Below are 17,571 nucleotides of genomic sequence, written 5' to 3'. Positions count from 1 at the left end.
GAGAGTCTGAAAGGTTGCTGAGATATTAGCACTGATCCTTAACGCCACCTAGGAAAGCTTTGGGATCAGGAGGCGCTTTAACGGGCAGTCACCATGTTGTAGATTAGGTGGGGCAGTGACCTCAGGGGTTCCAGTGTTGTGTAAGGCCCTAATCTAAAGGGTTCCTAGGAGTACAGGAGGAAGAGAGGCCAAGCCCACGGTTGTGTTACGTGTCATGGAATGCACATTTCACGTGGCTTATTTGGGTGGACTCTTGTGATAGGTGTGTGTAGAGTCCTACTAATATAAGTGTGGTGGATGAAATTGGGAAATTGTCTCTGAATATGAGTGGGGAGAAAGTGCCACCTTTAAATGCTGCTGTTGTCAGTGACATCCCTGAGTATTGTTATAAGCCGTTTGACAGGCGTGTGGCTTGGAGCAAACCCCATATAGAAACTCAGAGCTGTGGAGGGATAGGTTGCTGGCAGAGATGGTGTGACCTTATTTCTGCAGTTTCTCTTGATTGACCTGGGCTCAGGTGAGAGCTAGGTGGCTCCAACCAGGCGGTGCCAGCACACAGCTGTTCTTCTCTTCTGCCTTGCTCAAGTAGGAACTCCACTTCTGTATAGTTAGTTGACACATATTTAAGGTGCTCCTGGAAAATAAAAATGGGGACAGTGTTGAAGAGCCAACACTAAAATTAAACCTCTTCTGAGAGAAGCGACAGAGAATTGTGTCATGTAATGCTTACCTTTATGGGCATGCAAGTATGCTAACAAACTTAGCTTTTGCTTGAAAACTCAATGTCAGGCAGCTGACCTAATATCCACAGGTATCTGAAAACTTAGGGAAATAACAAAGTAACACTTTCTGACCATCTCCCTGACAAAGGAGTTCTTAAGAGGAAAGTTGTTTCTTTGCTCTATATTCTAGCCTCTGGAGTATTTGAATATCTATAGCATCAGGCTCTGCGTTAATAATTTCTCTCAACTCAGTAATAAAGTAAATTCTGTACATTCCTTTTCAAAAAGCAACTAACGGTTTTTCAGAACAGCCGAAGCCTTACTCTTCTTGTGTATGGCAGCCCAGAGCGTTGAAAATCTTTCTTAAGTGCACTCTGCCTTTGTTCCATCTTAATCTTGTTTTGTTATGGATAAAGTTGAGGACTGTCTTACTCCTGCCCAGAAATCAGAGTCAGTCCACCCAAGCATAATCTCATCAGCAAATGATTAGTTTCCCGTTTGTATCGGACACTCATTGTTTCTCCAGAGTTCGGGCTTTGTCTTCTCTGTCTAGAGCAGAAGCCTTAGGTGTACTTTCTAAGTGCTGGTTAAACTGACTGAACCCTAGACTCCTTCTTGGGCTGTCCAGCAGGAAACCTCAGGAACTACTTTTCTTCTTCACTGTTCTGCAGACTTCAGCTGCCAAGGGGAGGTGAACAAAGGGCCTCTGCAGAGAGAGACACGGGAAGGATAATTTTCCCACCTAGGAATGTGAAGGTTAAGATACCACTTAGCTTCACTGGACTGCAGGTTCCTCATCTGCAAAGTGGGATTGGGAACTGGTGTATTTGCCCCAAAAGCTCCTTCCAGATCCAGGTTCAGATTCTGGAAGGTGCAGCAGAGGCTAACATGAATTGTTGTTCTAGAAGTTTCTTCTTTTAATGCACGGTACATTGTGTGAATTTTCTGAATAACAGACACCAACACACTTCTACAGAGATGTATGCTTTACCTGACTTTGTGCAGCAGAGTATCCTGCTTTCTCCCAACAGCCTATAAAGGGAGGTGGAGTGAGTAGCCAGTCTCCCCTTTCTGCAGGTGCAGAAGCAGACATCATGACAGTACTGTTTAGTGAGTGTCTCCCATGGCCAGGAGAGGACAAGATGCCTTTGTTTCCTACTGACTTAATGTGAGGTGACTGCCCTAAAGTTAGGGAGGGACTTAGCCAAAGTCATTAAGCGATAGTGCTTCCAACGTTAAACGCCACCATACTGCTCTCAAACATGGAGAGGCAGCTTCAGAAGAGGCCAAGAAGGCAGCGTCCTTGAGCTGGTAAGAAAAGATGTGGGAGTCTCTTCTCTCCCACACAAGTTTATATGAGATTACAACTTGGGTTCGATTTACCTGTGATAGATCTTACAGGTTGATGACATTAGACAGCCTGTCCCGGAAACATCTTAAGGTTTCTGTCAGGGACACAGAATCCTGGGCCAGACCACACTGTGGTGTGGCAACTGCTAGCTGATGTGGAACTTTTCATGAGTCTTGTGTTCCAGCTTCCTTTTCTGCTTCAAGATTACAGCACTTTTGATGTTAATTTAAAATGCCATTGATCCTGCAGAAAAGAGGAATCTTATAAGTTTTAAAATGGAAGACTATTAGTTCTGATTCTCATTAGTATATTAGAAGATATGAAATCTAAGCATGTGGACTCTTCCTGATCACACTGGTTGCCCACATTCAGTAGCCTTCCTGTCTTTGCTCTTTTATGTCGTGGCCAGGACGTGTGAGGACAGCAGTGTGGCATTTTATGACTTTGGGAAGTAGGCAGGTAACAGTGTTGGTTGTGAAGCAGGTGTAAGACCTTGTTGTGATTCACTCTCTCCCTCAGAAGAAGGTGGACTTTACATTCGGTCTTCATGGAGGTCCTCAGAGGAGGCTCTTGTCAGGGTATGTTGTCCTGGCTGGAGGTCACAGAGGCCTAGGAGGACAGTCCAAGATCAGCTTATGGGAAGGGGTTTTTGTCCTGATACAGATATAAACAGGCACCATGGTCACCCGGGCTCATGATGCAGCTTCGTGTGGTAGGACATGCCCTCAGGGGTGCCAAGCGTGGAGTTAGGTGAAGGAGGAGAGCTGTATTTACTTTGCCTCAGTTTTGGTGTCCATGTGAGTGTCTTCTCAGACGGAGTTCTGGTTCATCCAGAACTGATTTAACCCAGCCCAACCTCTAGGTGACTGCCTCAGGGGGTCTCCTGCCCCCCCCCCCCCCACTGTAAACCACCTTCTGGAAGCTGGGGGCTGTGTCTCTCAGTAGAAGTTGTGCTTTTCCTTTTTATTCCTGGTGGTGGCTCTGGCCTGAGTCCGCCTGGTCCCTGTGGGGCCCACTAGCTGGTTGTCAGATTGGGTGACTGAGTTTGTGGCTCAGTGGCCGGCTGCGTAGGCAGCGCATTTTCAGTCCAGCCTTGTGAGTGCCCATGCTCAGAGCCGCTTCTCAAACTGCTCCTTTTCACTCTCCAGGCACATGAGTAGCGCTGAACAAGTATTGACACAGGGATTCCATGAACTGGAGAGCATTTCCTGAATAAGGAGGGCCTACCAATATTCCGCATGCTGTGTTTAAAAGTACTCCCTGAATGAATTCCAGGTCTTGGGAGGCAGTACGCTTACATTTCTTTCTTTCTTTTTTTTTTTTTTTGTGGTACGCGGGCCTCTCACTGTTGTGGCCTCTCCCGTTGCGGAGCACAAGCTCCGGACGCGCAGGCTCAGCGGCCATGGCTCACGGGCCTAGCTGCTCCGCGGCATGTGGGATCTTCCCGGACCGGGGCACGAACCCGTGTCCCCTGCATCATCAAGCGGGCTCTCAACCACTGCGCCTACAGGGAAGCCCTACACTTACATTTCAATCACCAACTGATGCACACTGTTTATGGAGAAATATGGTAAAACTGGAAAAGGTGGCTCAGCAGTTGAATAAACATTTCTAGCAAGCATTTATGGTGCTGGATATGGAGAGTGCAGACCTGGGGGTGCCCAGCTGCAACCCTCCAGGGACCTGGAGCAGGCATAGAGCGTGCACACGGATAGTCTGGGGTGCGGCAGCCTTACAGGGCTACAGCTCTTAGATCCAAGTGGAACAGTTCATGTGTCTTATTCGAAGATAGTTCAGAATTCTTAAGAGCATGAAATGGCTTTCTAGAATCATCATTTTTTTCCATCATTTGAGTTTTCAGAAGGAAAAGGAAGTCAGTTCTTGGTTTGTCTCTGACCTGAGGGGAATGGAGAGTTTGGAGGAGTTGGTAGCAAATCCTTGAACAGTTTGCCCTCTCAGCAATGGGATGGGAAGGGGGCAGGTGTCAGGCTCTGTGAAGGGCCTGGGGCTCGTTTCCAGTGCTGGAGTTAGGTAGGCTCTGTGTGGCTTCCGGAGGCAAACCTAGGACTTGGAAGGCAGGAGTTCCTGGGAGGTAGGTGCTGTTGCACTCAGGGGAGCTCTTGATTATCGTCAGAGCTGGCTCAAGAGTCCAGGGCCACCATGCCAGGTGGGCGTGCAGACAGGACTGGGTCCTCTATCTGGGCCCTCAGATTCTTGACCTGTGAGTTCCTGGAGGTTCTGTGATTGTATATGGAGGCTGCTAAAAAGAAGAGTCGTGTCAGGTGATGTGCCACTTCCAGGCAGGTGGGGTTAAAAGCCTTCCAGTGCTCCTGGGACTGCAACAGAGTTTCCTGGATTCATCCATTAGAGGCTGTAAAATGAAGAGCTGCTGTTTACTGAGCACTTACTATATGCCAGGTATTGTGTAGAGTGCTTTGCATGCTTGGTGGTTCTCTGAACCACTCTTGCAAGTGGATGCTCCATCTTCATTTTAGGGGAGAGCAGAGGTTAAGTGATCTGTCCAGTGTCACAGAGGTGGATATGGGAAAGCTCTGGGCCCAAACCCAGTGCTGGTTGGCTCAGAAGCCGATGGGCTTAACAACAGTGTCCCACCTCCTGCATAAGCAGTGCCCAGCATGAAAGTTGAACTCCAGTGCATCTTCTGAGGTTAACCTTAAATGTGAAGTGTTTTTAAACGTTAAGTTTTGCATTTCTATTTCCTTCCCACATCCTACCACCTTTCCCCCCTTAAAATCTTCTAGCCTAGTGGGTCCTAACCTTTTTGGGTGTTAGGGTCCATTTTTATGATCAGAAACATTCAGGAACTTCCACATAATGGCAGGTGTACTTTGAGTAGCTGTTTTCTTGTTTTTGTTTTTGGAGAAAACTCAAGGACAGAAGCTACTCCTAATCCAGTAATGTTTTGAAATGAAGTTATAGCTTGTTGTCAGAACAGCATCTACTTAAACCTGGAAGCCGACTTTACTTGTATGTGTGTGACACCTAGGATCGAACCCTTTGTACTGCTTCTGGTTGGGGCCTCCTGTTGTCCCTACTGCTCTCCCTTTTCCAGAAACCTTTCCTGCTTTAATCAAAGACAGTCTCCTTCTGGCACTGTACATAACTTAAAAATCCTACATTCCTGCTGAGTATAGGTCTTGTTGAACACGTTTTCTATGGGATTGCAAGCTCCTTGCTGGCAGAGCATGAGTTACTCCCCAGGTATCCAGAACTTCTTCAGCAAGTGGGTGCTCAGATGCTTGTTGATCTTCCGTGAAAAGGGCTGGTCTTCAGAATTGGCTGTCAGCGCTTACTGAGCAGGTATGAGGTGCCAGCACTTTTCACCTTTAATCTGTACAGCAACCCTGGGAGGCAGGTACCAGTGCAGAAACTGAGGCTCAGTGGACACACAGCTAGAAGGGATGACACTAGGGTTGGAACCTACCCACCCAGTCCTTAGCCACCTGCTGCTGCCTCCCATGTCACTCGAGAGAGGGCAGTGGATTACAAGGCAGACATTCCACTCTCCTGCCTGGATTTGGATCCTTATGCTGGATTCATCTGTGCAACGTTTTTATGCTTGTCCCAGAGGAAAGTTGTACCTGAAATACTTTCTGCTTTCTCTTGAACTGGCTGAGGATAAGGTGTGAAGTGTTTTTTCCTTTTTGTTTCTTGGCTGGCATTTTTCACCCCTGACAGAGAAGGTGGCTCTTGATCTTAGATTCCCTGGCTGTCTGTGATCCCTGGAGACACTGTTCAAATGCTACCTTGGGATCCTGTGTCCTTTTTTGGTCATGTGACAAATCAAACCCTTCCTGGACACCCCCCTCTCCCGAGTTTCATTCGTCAAGGGCCAAAAAATGGGTGATGCTTTCTCCAGGCCACACCCTGTGGTGGGTCAGCCTCATGGCTGCTGTGGAGACTCTAGTCACTTGTCCACTGTGTGCACAAAGTGATTTTGTAGGTGGCTGGCCTTGGCTCTGTGATGGGGGGTTCTGTGGTGCAAACGTCAGCAGTCAGGTGAGTTACTGACGGAGAACTCAGCTGCACGTGACCGTGGCTCACACCGAGAGGCCATTGGTGGCCTGGCAGCCCTCCTCCAGGTGCCGGTGGCCCCGCTGTCCTGCTTGTACCTTCAGCTCCTTCCCTTACCCACAGTCCGGTCAGATTTGGCTCCGCATGGCACCTGGCCCCTCAAGCTGGCTCCAGCTCTGCTTGCACACACCTGGGGGCTGGTTCTCCTTGTCCCCTCGATGCCTTACTTGGATATTCCCGCCTCCCCTATTCCACCTTAGCTCTCTTGACCCCTCTTTCCATCAGGTCCCTGGCCTAGCTTGGGTTGGATCGTGGGGTGGTGGCCACGTCCGCTTTCCCCTGGGTGATTCCCAAGATAGCTACCTGTGTCCTCCTTCTTGAAGCCAGTTCTCCTGAAAGCCACTTCCAGTAAACACTTCCCAACTTTTTTTTACCCCTTGGTGCACCTTGCATCTGTGCCAGGCAAATAGTTGGCAAGCTAGCTTTTTAGAGCTGCGAGGGTGGGGGGGGGTGAATGACACTGACGTGTAGGTATATAAACTAGGAAGAGTTTACCCTTTCTGCTCATTGTTTCACATTGTTTCCTTCAAGTGTTCAGTTAGATAGTTGCAGGCAGAGCACCTTTACTAATTCTTTTAACCCCTTTTCTCCAGAGGGAGGGTGGCACTGCACTCATGACAGCAGCTTAAACGCAGAGGGGCTCATTGGCTTGTGTTACTTAAAGGCCCAGAAATGGGTCTCTTCTCAGGTGACGACCTGGCTTTACTCCCTCTCTCTGTTTTGCTTTTTGTTGTGTTGCCTTTGCATAGTGGGTGCCTTCTCCCCAGCCCCTGCAGCTTTGGGATTCACCCTCACTGACCATTATCCAGGGGCAGAAAGAGAAGTCACGTCTTACCCAGAAGGCCCAGCAGACATTTCCCGGTGCCTTCTCTGGACTTTGATTGAAATAGGCTGTGTTCGTTGGTTCACCCCTGAATCTTGGCATGGTGTTAGTTCCACCCAGACTGACCCAGAGTGGAGGGGGTGCCCCCAAGAAACATTAGGTCCTGTTAATGGGAGAATGGGATGGGGAGTGGGCTGGCGGTGATCCCTGAGTGAGTGCTGGTTTAGTCACCTCTTTGATATGATAGCGCCTTCAAATAGTTGGGCGCCTTCAAATAGGTGGGTGTCATGCTAGGCCTGGGAGACTTGGGTCCAGATGACAGAATGGATGTAACTGAAATATGAGGTCTGGCGTAAGCAACGGGATTGTTTGGATGGCGTCAGATCACAGCCAGGGTTCTAAGTACCCACTCCTGATTGAACTGCAGACTCTGATTTGCCTGTAGTCTCACTTGGGTACCTTGTCTTAGTGCAGGTGCTAGGTTGCAGCTTCTGACCCTGTCCTGGGCTAAGGAGCCCTTTAGGAGTCCAGGAGAGCCTCACCATAGCACTGCTGATTCTCCTGTCCCATCACCTTTCCTGATGCTGCAGTAACTGCCTGGATGAGCCTGGGTAGAAGGAGACCGTGCCTGTGACCCAGGCAGGAGCCGAGTTCTCCAGACTTCTGTTCTCTCGGGCTCAGAGGTATGGCTGATTACTCGGAGGTCTGGTCCGAGCTGATTGTCTTGCCCATTTCCTCTTGTCTGTACCCCCCATCCCGTCGTCGTCATTGTTGTCCTCCCCCCGCACCCCCCCACCCCCCCACCCCCCCCCCCTGCTTACCAGAAACTGGTACCTGCATTTCTTTCCCTTAGGTTAACTGAAATTCATTGGGTCAGGTGATCTTTCGTGTCCCTCCATTTTTCCCTTCCAATCTGAGGGGCTCTAGGCAAGCACCCGAAATTGGTGATGTCTGCTCCCCCTTTGCTGGATGCTGGCAGCCTGGCAGTGGCAGATGTGGGCCACATGTTACATTTTAGGCGTGTCTGGGAGCGAGGAGGTTTGTGAATGGTTATTTCACTTTCACTTCTATTTTAAAGGAGCTTCTTATTCTTAAGCATTTAAAGTTCTCCCTTTGAAGGTTGGTCAACAGGCCAAAGCTTCCACTGAGTGCAGGAGCCTCACTTCTCACCAAAGGGCAAAAGTATCACCCTCCCAGGTGTTGTGAGCTCATCCTGCATTCGCTTGTAACCTTTCTCCTCTCATCACTGAGCCAAAATACTGTTTGGGATTGAAATTGGAGTGGGAGAACTGAGAGGGAAACTGTTCTTTTTTTTTGTCCTCAGCATTGTGTGTGTCTGTATGGCTTGTGGACAGACTTCTTCCACATGGCGGGAAATGTAGCAGCTCTGGGATTTGAACTCTTGAAAGCTAGGACATAATCAAAAATGGATTCACTGATTTGCTTCCAGTTTGAAAACTCCTGGAGAATCACTCCAGCTTGGCTTGGGGGTGGGGTGAAGGGGGCTTTGTAAGAAAATGGCAGTGCCCTCAAAAAGTCAGGGAGGAGCTTGCAGAAGGAGCAGGGTCTGTTGTGCAGACAGAAGCTGTAGGTGTCCCTAGACTGCTGTAGCCCTCCCATGTGGCAGGACAAAAACAGTGAGGTCTGGGGCGGGTAGGTAGGGACTGTCAGGGTTTCTGGTGAACCTGCTTATCAGCCCCACTCAGAGTTAGGGGAGCAGGAATCTGCGTGTTGCCCTGGGGATGATGCTCCTGTGTCAACCATACAGTGGGCATGGTTTTCTGTACTGTTGGTGGTGGGCTCCCTCAAGTTGGGGAAATAGGAAGTGGCATCATCTGCTTTGTAAGATGAGGCAACAACGTTGTGCATGAGGATGCCCTTATGCTTGTCACTCCAGGCTGTCTCTCTGGGTCATCATGCTGTCCTCAGTGGCCTGCCTCAGGGTCAGTGCTGAATGCATCTCCTTGGGAACGAAGCAAGCCTGACGCCTAACACTGAGCGGTTCCCATTGTCCCCTGGCTCCCTGTACCTTACTGCATTGGCCTTTCCGCTCTCTTCAAACCTCATGCCCACGGTGCCTCCTTCCCCTTGAGTATTTTGGCTTTGCTTTGGGGACCCCTGTCTGGCCTTTAAGACTTTCCCCAGGTATTCTCACCATGGCTTCCAGCAGTGCATGGGCCCTTGCAGTCCAGCTGGCTGCTGCCCTCGGCATGCTGTGCTTTTGGTTGGTGGTGCCACAATCCACTGCTCAGCTGGCCACCTCCCTTGGTTGCCCCATTCCTACAAGCAGCATCACTAGGGAGATGTAGCTGCTTCCCAGCCAGTCTCCTGTGTCCTGGTCTTGCCTCTGTGCCGGCCCCAGAGTGAGTGTCCAAAAACAGACTGGGATGTTTCACCCCCTCTGTTGGGGCCATGTGGCTGACTGGGTAACATGTGAGCTCTGTAGGTGACATAGTGAAGAAGACAGTCTTTCTCTGGGTGGAAAACTTGGGCTTTAGAGCTGAGCAGAACTGAGTTGGAATCTTGACTGCTGTTCACCATGTAGCTTTGGAAGAGGTTAGGTTTGTAGCCTTAATTTTCTCAGGAGGATGTCCATACACTGCTTAGGAAAGCTGTTGAGAGTAGGATGTGGTCCCTGGCCTGAAGCATCTTGGATGTTGATGTGTGCATGGTAGCAAACAAACTTGGTGGTGGGCAGCTCACCCAGCTCCCATCCCCTACTTCCTCCTCCCTCCCTCTGGTCCATGCCCATGGGATGCTTAATGATTGGGGTCTAGCCAATCATGGGGCTGCGTCTTCCTGGACAGTGATTGGTTCAGGGATGGACCTGTGGCCATCTGAAGGTTTTAGTGCTCTGCTGGGATAGTTGGAGGAGACTTGAATGGGGAAGGATGTGAGCAGGTTGCTGCTAGGGTCTGCTGCCTAGGGACAGCCTGCTCAGGAGTGAGACTGGCCCAGAGGGATGGGGAGGAATAAGTTGCCTGGGCCCAGCTGGCCCTAGGTGAGTCAATGGCTTCTTTTCTTGATGAAGCCCATTTGAACTGGCTTTTCTGTCACTTGCAACCAGGAGAGTCAGCTGAGCACATTATGCCCTATAACCTCTGGCTCAGGCATCCTCTCTCCTCCCCTGCTGCAGCCGCACTCAGCTGCTCATCAGCTCCTGACCCACTGTTACATCCCCACCTGGGTGGCCTGCCCTCCCTCTATTCTCCCTCCTTCCTTCCCTTCCTACCTGCCTCTCTGGGCTCCAGGTCCAGCATGCCTTTCCCAACAAGCCCAGTGCCAGCTGTCCCAGGAGCACTGTCTTCTGACTGTTCTGGCATCCTGGTCTGATCTTGCCCACCTTTAACTTGTCTGACATGCCTGTGTCCGCCCCACCCCATTCTTTTGCTGATGCATAGTTCATTCTGTTAGGGCCAATGACCAGTTTATTGTGGATCCATCTCTGATTTCAAGCTGTGGGTAAGCGCAAGCAGTGCCTAACCTGGGAGGACCAAGCTGGGTTTGGGGTAAGAAAGAGTTCAAGTTTGGTGGGGACTGGGCAGGGCAGCTGCTTGGCTTTGTAGTATTGGGGTTGGGATGGCTGGTTCCCTGGAGGATGCCCCCCTCCTGTGATGACTGCTTGGCCCTCTCCAGACCTCAGGTCTTTGGAGTCCTCCTGTGGTGCGTCAGTTCCCTTGGAGCCATAGTGGCATGGTCAGCACTCAGGCATTGAGCCTGTCCTGTGTGTGTCACTCAGTTTTAGGGAGTCGAGATTCTAGGGGCTGGAGACAGAACTCAGGAAGCGGGGGAGGTGGGCAGCTACAGGTTTTGCAGCACTTGCCTAGCCCCCCTCTCTGGTGTGCACATGCCTCCTCCCTCCTTCGGGCCAGACCTGGACTCCCCCTAAAAGAGTCCCCCAGGCCTGGAGTCCCCCTAAAAGAAGGCTCTGAATTCTGAACCCCAGCTGTTCTGTGAGAGCAGCAGCTCCAGGTCCTACTTGGTTGCTTCCACCTGAGTGGCCTCGGGGTGAATCACTTAGTGTCTCCGGGCCTCAGTGTCTTTATCTGTGATATGTGGCTCTTGGTGCCATCACCTAGTGGTGTCATCCTAAGGGGCTGAGCATGTTAGGTGCCTGGTGCAGTGTCTGGCTTGGTTTAGTCACCTAGGTGAGGGAGCTGATACTGTTTCTCTGTTAAAGATGAGGAAAAGAGTGAGGGGGGTTGTCCTTACCTGAGGCCTTGCAGCTGGAAGGAGCAGAGAGTGGATTTTAATCCTATTAGTGGGTAATAGACCTGAAGGTGGAGTTCAGCATGGAGGGACTGGATCTCATTCAATCTAATGAGCAACCCTACTTAACAAATCAAGTGTTCAGTGTCTTTTGGCATCATCTTTATAAGGATTATCTCTTTGTAAGGACTTTATCTTTGGACCATAACAGAAGCAGGGGGACAGGAGCAACTCATCATATGCTCATTCTGTGCCAGGTATTATACCATTTAATAGATGCGTCTAAGGTTTAGCCAGGGTAAGTAGCTGGCCACCGCACAGCTGACCTCAGAGCCTTTACTTTTCTTAGGAGGCAACACTGTGCCCAGTGCAGGGAGGAGAGGGGACTGCGAAAATCCCTGCTGAGCTCTTTCCTTCCTGGCTGAGCACTGCTGCTGATGGAGATGGTCTCTGTCTGCACTGTTCTGTATGGTAGCCACAGCCACATGTGGCTAGTGAGCACCTAATGCGTGGGTGGTACACCAAGGAATTCACTTTAAAATTTCTATTTAATTTTAATGCCTACCTGAATTGGACAGCGTGCTTCCAGGGCCTCATCGCTTGTGCTTTGGGTAAGAGCTGGGGCCTGTGCTGTGTTTTTCCACATGGGGAGTTGGGTAGCATGGGGGTACAGAGTACGGACCCTGTCCCCTCCCAGCGACCCTCAAGTCTTGACCCCTCCCCTGTCACACAGCCTGGTTTCTCTGATATCTCTGGGCCCCCTGAGCCATGTCAGCTCCATTCACGAGGTCTTGTCTGATGGAGAAGAAAGGCTTCTTCTCATTTCTTTTTTTTTTAAATTTTTTTTTTATTTTTATTTTTTTGCGGTACGTGGGCCTCACTGCTGCGGCCTCTCCCGTTGCGGAGCACAGGCTCCGGACACGCAGGCTCAGCGGCCATGGCCCACGGGCCCAGCCGCCCCGCGGTACGCGGGATCCTCCCGGACCGGGGCACGAACCCATGTCCCCTGCATCGGCAGGTGGACTCTCAACTACTGCGCCACCAGGGAAGCCCTTCTTCTCATTTCTTAAGTACAGGTTGGTGAATGCGAAATCCTCTGGGCCTCCCCCCAAATGAAAAAGACAAACGGATGGCCAGAAAGAAAGGGAGGGAGGGAGAGAGGGAGGGAGGAAGGAAGGAAGGAAGGAAAGAAAGGAGGGAGGGAGGAAGAAAAGTATTTCATATGCAAGGGTTTTGGAGTTCAAATCTATATAGCTCTGTTTCTGAGATGTTTGTCCTTGGACAAATCACATCAAATATTGCTGACAATCTGTCAGACTTGCTGTCCTCTATAAAGCGAAGACAAGCTCTACCCTACTGAAGGGTTAAATAATGCCTGAAGGGAAGTTGCTGGGTTCATCGTAGACACTGAACACATATAAGTCCCCTCCCTGCTTTTCTTGGGGGTTGGGGGCGGAGGCAGTTACTCCCCTGGATGAGTTTGTAGATATTTAACTGTGGTTTTCACAGATGGTATTTTTTGCCAAAGATAGTCTTCCTTTTAGTGTGAGCAATTACCAGACAACATTGCATAATTTTGCACATTTCTGAAAGCTCCCTAGGGGGAAGCAGGAAGAAATTGGTTGTAGAACAGAATCCCACAGTTGTAGAAGGAAAGGCACACTTCGGAAGAGGTGCTTGGGTTGGAACTCGCAACCAGGTTTACAGCCTGCCTGAACTTCTCCGAATCCCTCTGTATTGTGGTTGCAGACTAGGGAGGGGAGGGATCAAAATACAGATTTGTGTGTGTGCGAGAAATTGCCTTTAGGAAGCAGTGTTCTTTTGGTATGGAGAACTTACTCAGAACTAACAATCACAAGCTCCCAGAGACGTCACCAGACAGAGAAATGTTGATGTGATTAATAATCAGAAAATATACCTCATATTCAAATATGTGGGGGAAAAATGTTGTTGGCAGGTAATCAAGACGGCGTTAAACTGTCCTGTTGCTATTTTATATCTCCTAGAGCATCTGCCACTCTACCCACCTCATCCCACAGCACCTTGCTCCAGGACCCAGGAGCAACTTCATACTTCACCCTTTTGGAAAATATTTACGTGGCAGGAGGCATAGCCATGGCCACGTCCTTTGATCAGGTCATTTTACTCTTGGAAATTTATTTACAGATACATGGTCATTTTTAATAACAATGTTAATGAATATATTTATGTAATAATAATTTTTAATATCATTAATTAAATGGCGTGGGAGAGGCTTAGGAAACATGGTGTATCTACAGAGTCAAATGGAGTAGAACTGTGAAGAATGATCCTGCAGGCTCTGAAGAAAAATGGACAAGCCTTGCCATGATGAAGAAAAGGAGCATTTTTTGTCAGCCTTGCACAACTAGAAAAGGCACAAAAACTAGAACTTGGGGTAAAATGGGAAGCATTTGTATTGGGGCAATAGGAACGGTTTTTGTTTTTCCTGTGCTCCATTGTTTTTTCAATTAAACAGTAAAAAAATGAAAATAAAAGTAGATTGATTTAGCCTGAAGAGCACTCGAACTATTGAGAGCAATCAGATGTGGAGTGGATCGTGGGGCCACTGTGTACTGCAGCCAGTGGAGAGGAGAGGATTATTTCCTCTCTCATGCCTTTCTGGGAGATTCAGAGCAGGGGTGTGCAACTCTTTACCCCAGTCAAGTCCCCCAGTCGTATTTTTCATGCTCTCAGAGCACTGGGGTCCAGCCTCCCAGGACAGAGAAGATGTGCAGGACTCTTTTTAAAATTTTATTTATTTATTTTATTCTAATTAATTAATTAATGGCTGCGTTGGGTCTTTGTTGCTGCACGCGGCTTTCTCTAGTTGCAGCAAGCAGGGGCTACTCTTCGTTGTGGTGCTCGGGCTTCTCATCGCGGTGGCTTCTCCTGTTGCGGAGCACAGTCTATAGGTGCGTGGGCTTCAGTAGTTATGGCACGTGGGCTCAGTAGTTGTGGCTTGCCTGTCTAGAGCACAGGCTCAGTAGTTGGGGTGCACAAGCTTAGTTGCTCCACGTCATGTGACATCTTCCCAGACCAGGGCTCGAACCCGTGTTCCCTGCATTGGCAGGCAGATTCTTAACCACTGCACCACCAGGGAAGTCCTGTGCAGGACTCTTGAGTTTTTATTGCAGTCAGTGCGGCCATAACTGTGGCCCTGTTAAAGCCCCAGCATCATCCGTGCTCCCTGCTTTTCTCCACCTTAGTATGTCCAGTCTATCTGTAAGTCCTGGTGGCTCTACTACCAAAATGTATATACTCCCTTCATCATCTTTTCTCCATCTCTTGTCCAAGCCTGGCCATCACCCTCTTGCAACACTTCCCTCTTGCCCCTTCCAAACCAATATCAGATCACATCATTCACTTAAGATCCCATGTGATTAGAATAGACATCCCCTCTCCTCATTGTCATGATCTACAGGTGCTATGTGACTTGGACCCTTCTTTCCTTTCTCATCTCAGTTTATACTTCTGTCTCCCTCATTCATGACTGTGCACGTCTGCTCCCCAGATCTGTGACCTCAGATTCCTTCAGGCTTCTGTAAAGAGCCCCATCCCCTCCCTGCTGTCACACTGCCTGCCTCCAGACTACGTGTGTTCATGGCACACATAGGAAATAGGGCGTCCAGGCAGGGCACTGGGAAACTAGAAGTGGGAGTGCGGGGAGGAGCAGTACATTTCTTCAGTATAGTTATGAGAAAAGTAAAGTGTTAGGGAATGTATTAAATATTGAACTTCTGTTTACTTTCCAAGTAACATTATTGATTTTCATAAAAGGGAGCACTGTGTCCATGAACATAACTTTTTTGTGTTAGGTGGGCTTTTTTGTTTGTTTTTGCTTGACGTTGATAATCACCATGGAGAAATTCAGTTTGCATGCAGAGATGATAAAACTTAGAACCATTTTTTTAGTAAACCGTAATTTATAATAGTTGGTATCTAAAGAATCCAGGTTCTTTCCTCTTTTCACTTATATGTAATGTTGAATTACAGTAATGCAAATGGATTTTAGTTTCATTCAAACTTTATTTCAAGCACTTTGAAGTAATGAAGAACTCTAATTTACTCTAGTGGTGTGCCCATAAATGTTTGACAGCTGGCTCTCCAGGAAAAAAAAGTATGCCTATACACACATAATTTATAAATTATACTGATAGAGAAAGGATAGGTAGCAGACAATTTACAAATAATAATGAAACACAACACTTTATTGTCAATTTGATGTAGTCAGTTGATTCTCACAGACTGCTTTCCTTGTTTTTTGCTGAACTTTTTGTATCTATAATCAGCATATGAGTGTAGTCCTGACATGAATGTTGACTGATAATTTTTATGTTAATGAGTCAAGTAATGTCTTAGCGAATCAGAAGAGAGTTCTCAATTACTGGAAGAATATTTCCTCATCGTTTGTGCTATTCCTAATGTAACAGCTACAGGCATGACACACTTTTAAGTTTAATCTGCATAATCAACATTTTCTTAAGTCTAAACCCCAGGGGTTGGTGAACTATTTCTGTAAAGTGCCAGATAGTAAATATTTTCAGCTTTATAGACCATACAGTCTCTGTCACAACTCTGCCTTTATGCATAGCACAGAAGCAGCCATAGACAATTTGTAAATGAATGTGGCTGTATTCCAGTAAAACTTTATATTCACATAGTTGATTTTATGTTATGTGAATTCCACCTCAATAAAAAATACATAAAATGAAATTTTAAAACTCTTTACAAAAACAGGCATTGAGCTCGATACAGCCCAGGACTCTACAGAGGCCACCAACTCGACAATAAATCAAGCCCTGATTTGTAGTGTTCGCCAATTTCCATGGTATAAATACTTCCACTGTGTCTGATTTCAAGCTACTAACATGTCTGTCACCAAATATGGAGTTGGGAAGAGATGCCTCAGTAGTACACCATTTTCACCATGAAGATATAGTAGTAATGAATAAACTCAGAAACCTAGATAAAATAGTAAATGTGAGAAAATAAGTAGGAAGTGATGAGTTTTGAGTATTTCATCACCTTTGTTTTCAGTATAACTTATTGTATACAGTTTCTGTCATTGCATTTTCTTTAAGTTAAAAAATCTGTTATACTTTTTTAAAAAATTGAAGTATAGTTAATTTACAATGTATTAGTTTCAAGTGCACAGCAAAGTGGTTCAGTTATATATATATATGTATATATATATATCCGTTTTCAGATTCTTTTCCATTATAGGTTATTACAAGATATCGAGTATAGTTCCCTGTGCTATACAGTAGGTCCTTGTTGTTTACCTATTTTATGTATAGTAGTGTGTTTATATTAATCCCAAACTCCTAATTTATCCCTCCTCCCCTTTCCCCTTTGGTGACCATAAGTTTGTTTTCTATGTCTGTGAGTCTCTTTCTGTTTTGTAAATAAGTTCATTTGCATCATTTTTTTTTTAGATTCCACATGTAAGTGATATCATATGATATGTAAATTTCTCAGCCGTTTTATATATATATATATATATATAAAAAACACTGAATCACTTTGCTGTATACCTAAAACTAACACATTTTAAATCAACTATACATCAATTAAAAAATACATATATCTCCAAATGAAGATGCCCTTGAGAAGTAAAAGAGAGTGCTAAAAGTAAATTACATAAAACAATTTTTGACCACAAATGGTTTATTAAAAAGCAATAAAAATTCCATTTAAAAACTATTTTTAATAAAATTCTAAAACTTTGTTTAAAAGATGAAAAATCCAGGACACACGCTAAAATGGATAGGACGCCGAGTTAACTAGGACAGAGGTCACCCCAGACCTCAGGAACATGGCAGTAGAAGTAAGGCAGAGGTAGTGTCCATCCTTGCTGCTCAGAGGAACATCTCAAGTGATATTTATTTCAACCAGAATCTTCGTCAAATGAAATATAAGTCATTCCTGCTCCTTGGGTACTATGTCTGCTTATGCATGTTGGTGCCTTTGTTTTTTCAGGAACTAAACAAAGCTTACAAGCACCAACTCTGGAGCCAGACTGCCTGGACCTGATCCTGGCTCCGTGCCTTATTATCTGTGCGGCCTTGGGCAAGTTACCTAACATCTTGGAGTGTCACTGCCCTTATACAGAAAACGGGGGAAGTAATAATACCTATCTCCCGAGGTTGTTTTGAAGATTAAATGAGTTAATACACTTCACACGTCTAGAACAGCACCTGGCACATGGGTCTGCTTGTGCAGTTTTAATGCTATTAGTGTCTACCATGTACCTGACCCTGAGGTATAAATAGAGGTGTTTGTGAGCTGGGTAGAGCTCAAGGATTTGTGTCGTTTCTTAGTACAGTGTTTTTAAAACTGGAATTAGCTAC

General features: G+C 47.1%; 1 protein-coding gene across 3 annotated transcripts in view; it reads left to right on the top strand.

Moving 5' to 3' along the window:
- MED26 (mediator complex subunit 26) overlaps positions 1 to 17,571 on the top strand; it is a 64,174-nt gene that overhangs the window by 27,236 nt on the left and 19,367 nt on the right. The window contains exon 1 of one of the 3 annotated variants that reach the window (XM_060144655.1): positions 14,108 to 14,133. The exons of the other annotated variants lie outside the window; for them this stretch is intronic. The gene's annotated coding sequence lies outside the window, so the exon portion shown is untranslated. Of the gene's footprint in view, positions 1 to 14,107; positions 14,134 to 17,571 lie in introns of those variants that run through there. 3 annotated transcript variants of the gene reach the window in all.

This window comes from Lagenorhynchus albirostris, chromosome 3 (assembly GCF_949774975.1).
Source record: "Lagenorhynchus albirostris chromosome 3, mLagAlb1.1, whole genome shotgun sequence".
Lineage (NCBI taxonomy): Eukaryota > Metazoa > Chordata > Mammalia > Artiodactyla > Delphinidae > Lagenorhynchus > Lagenorhynchus albirostris.
This window is presented reverse-complemented; position numbering and strand designations above follow the sequence as displayed.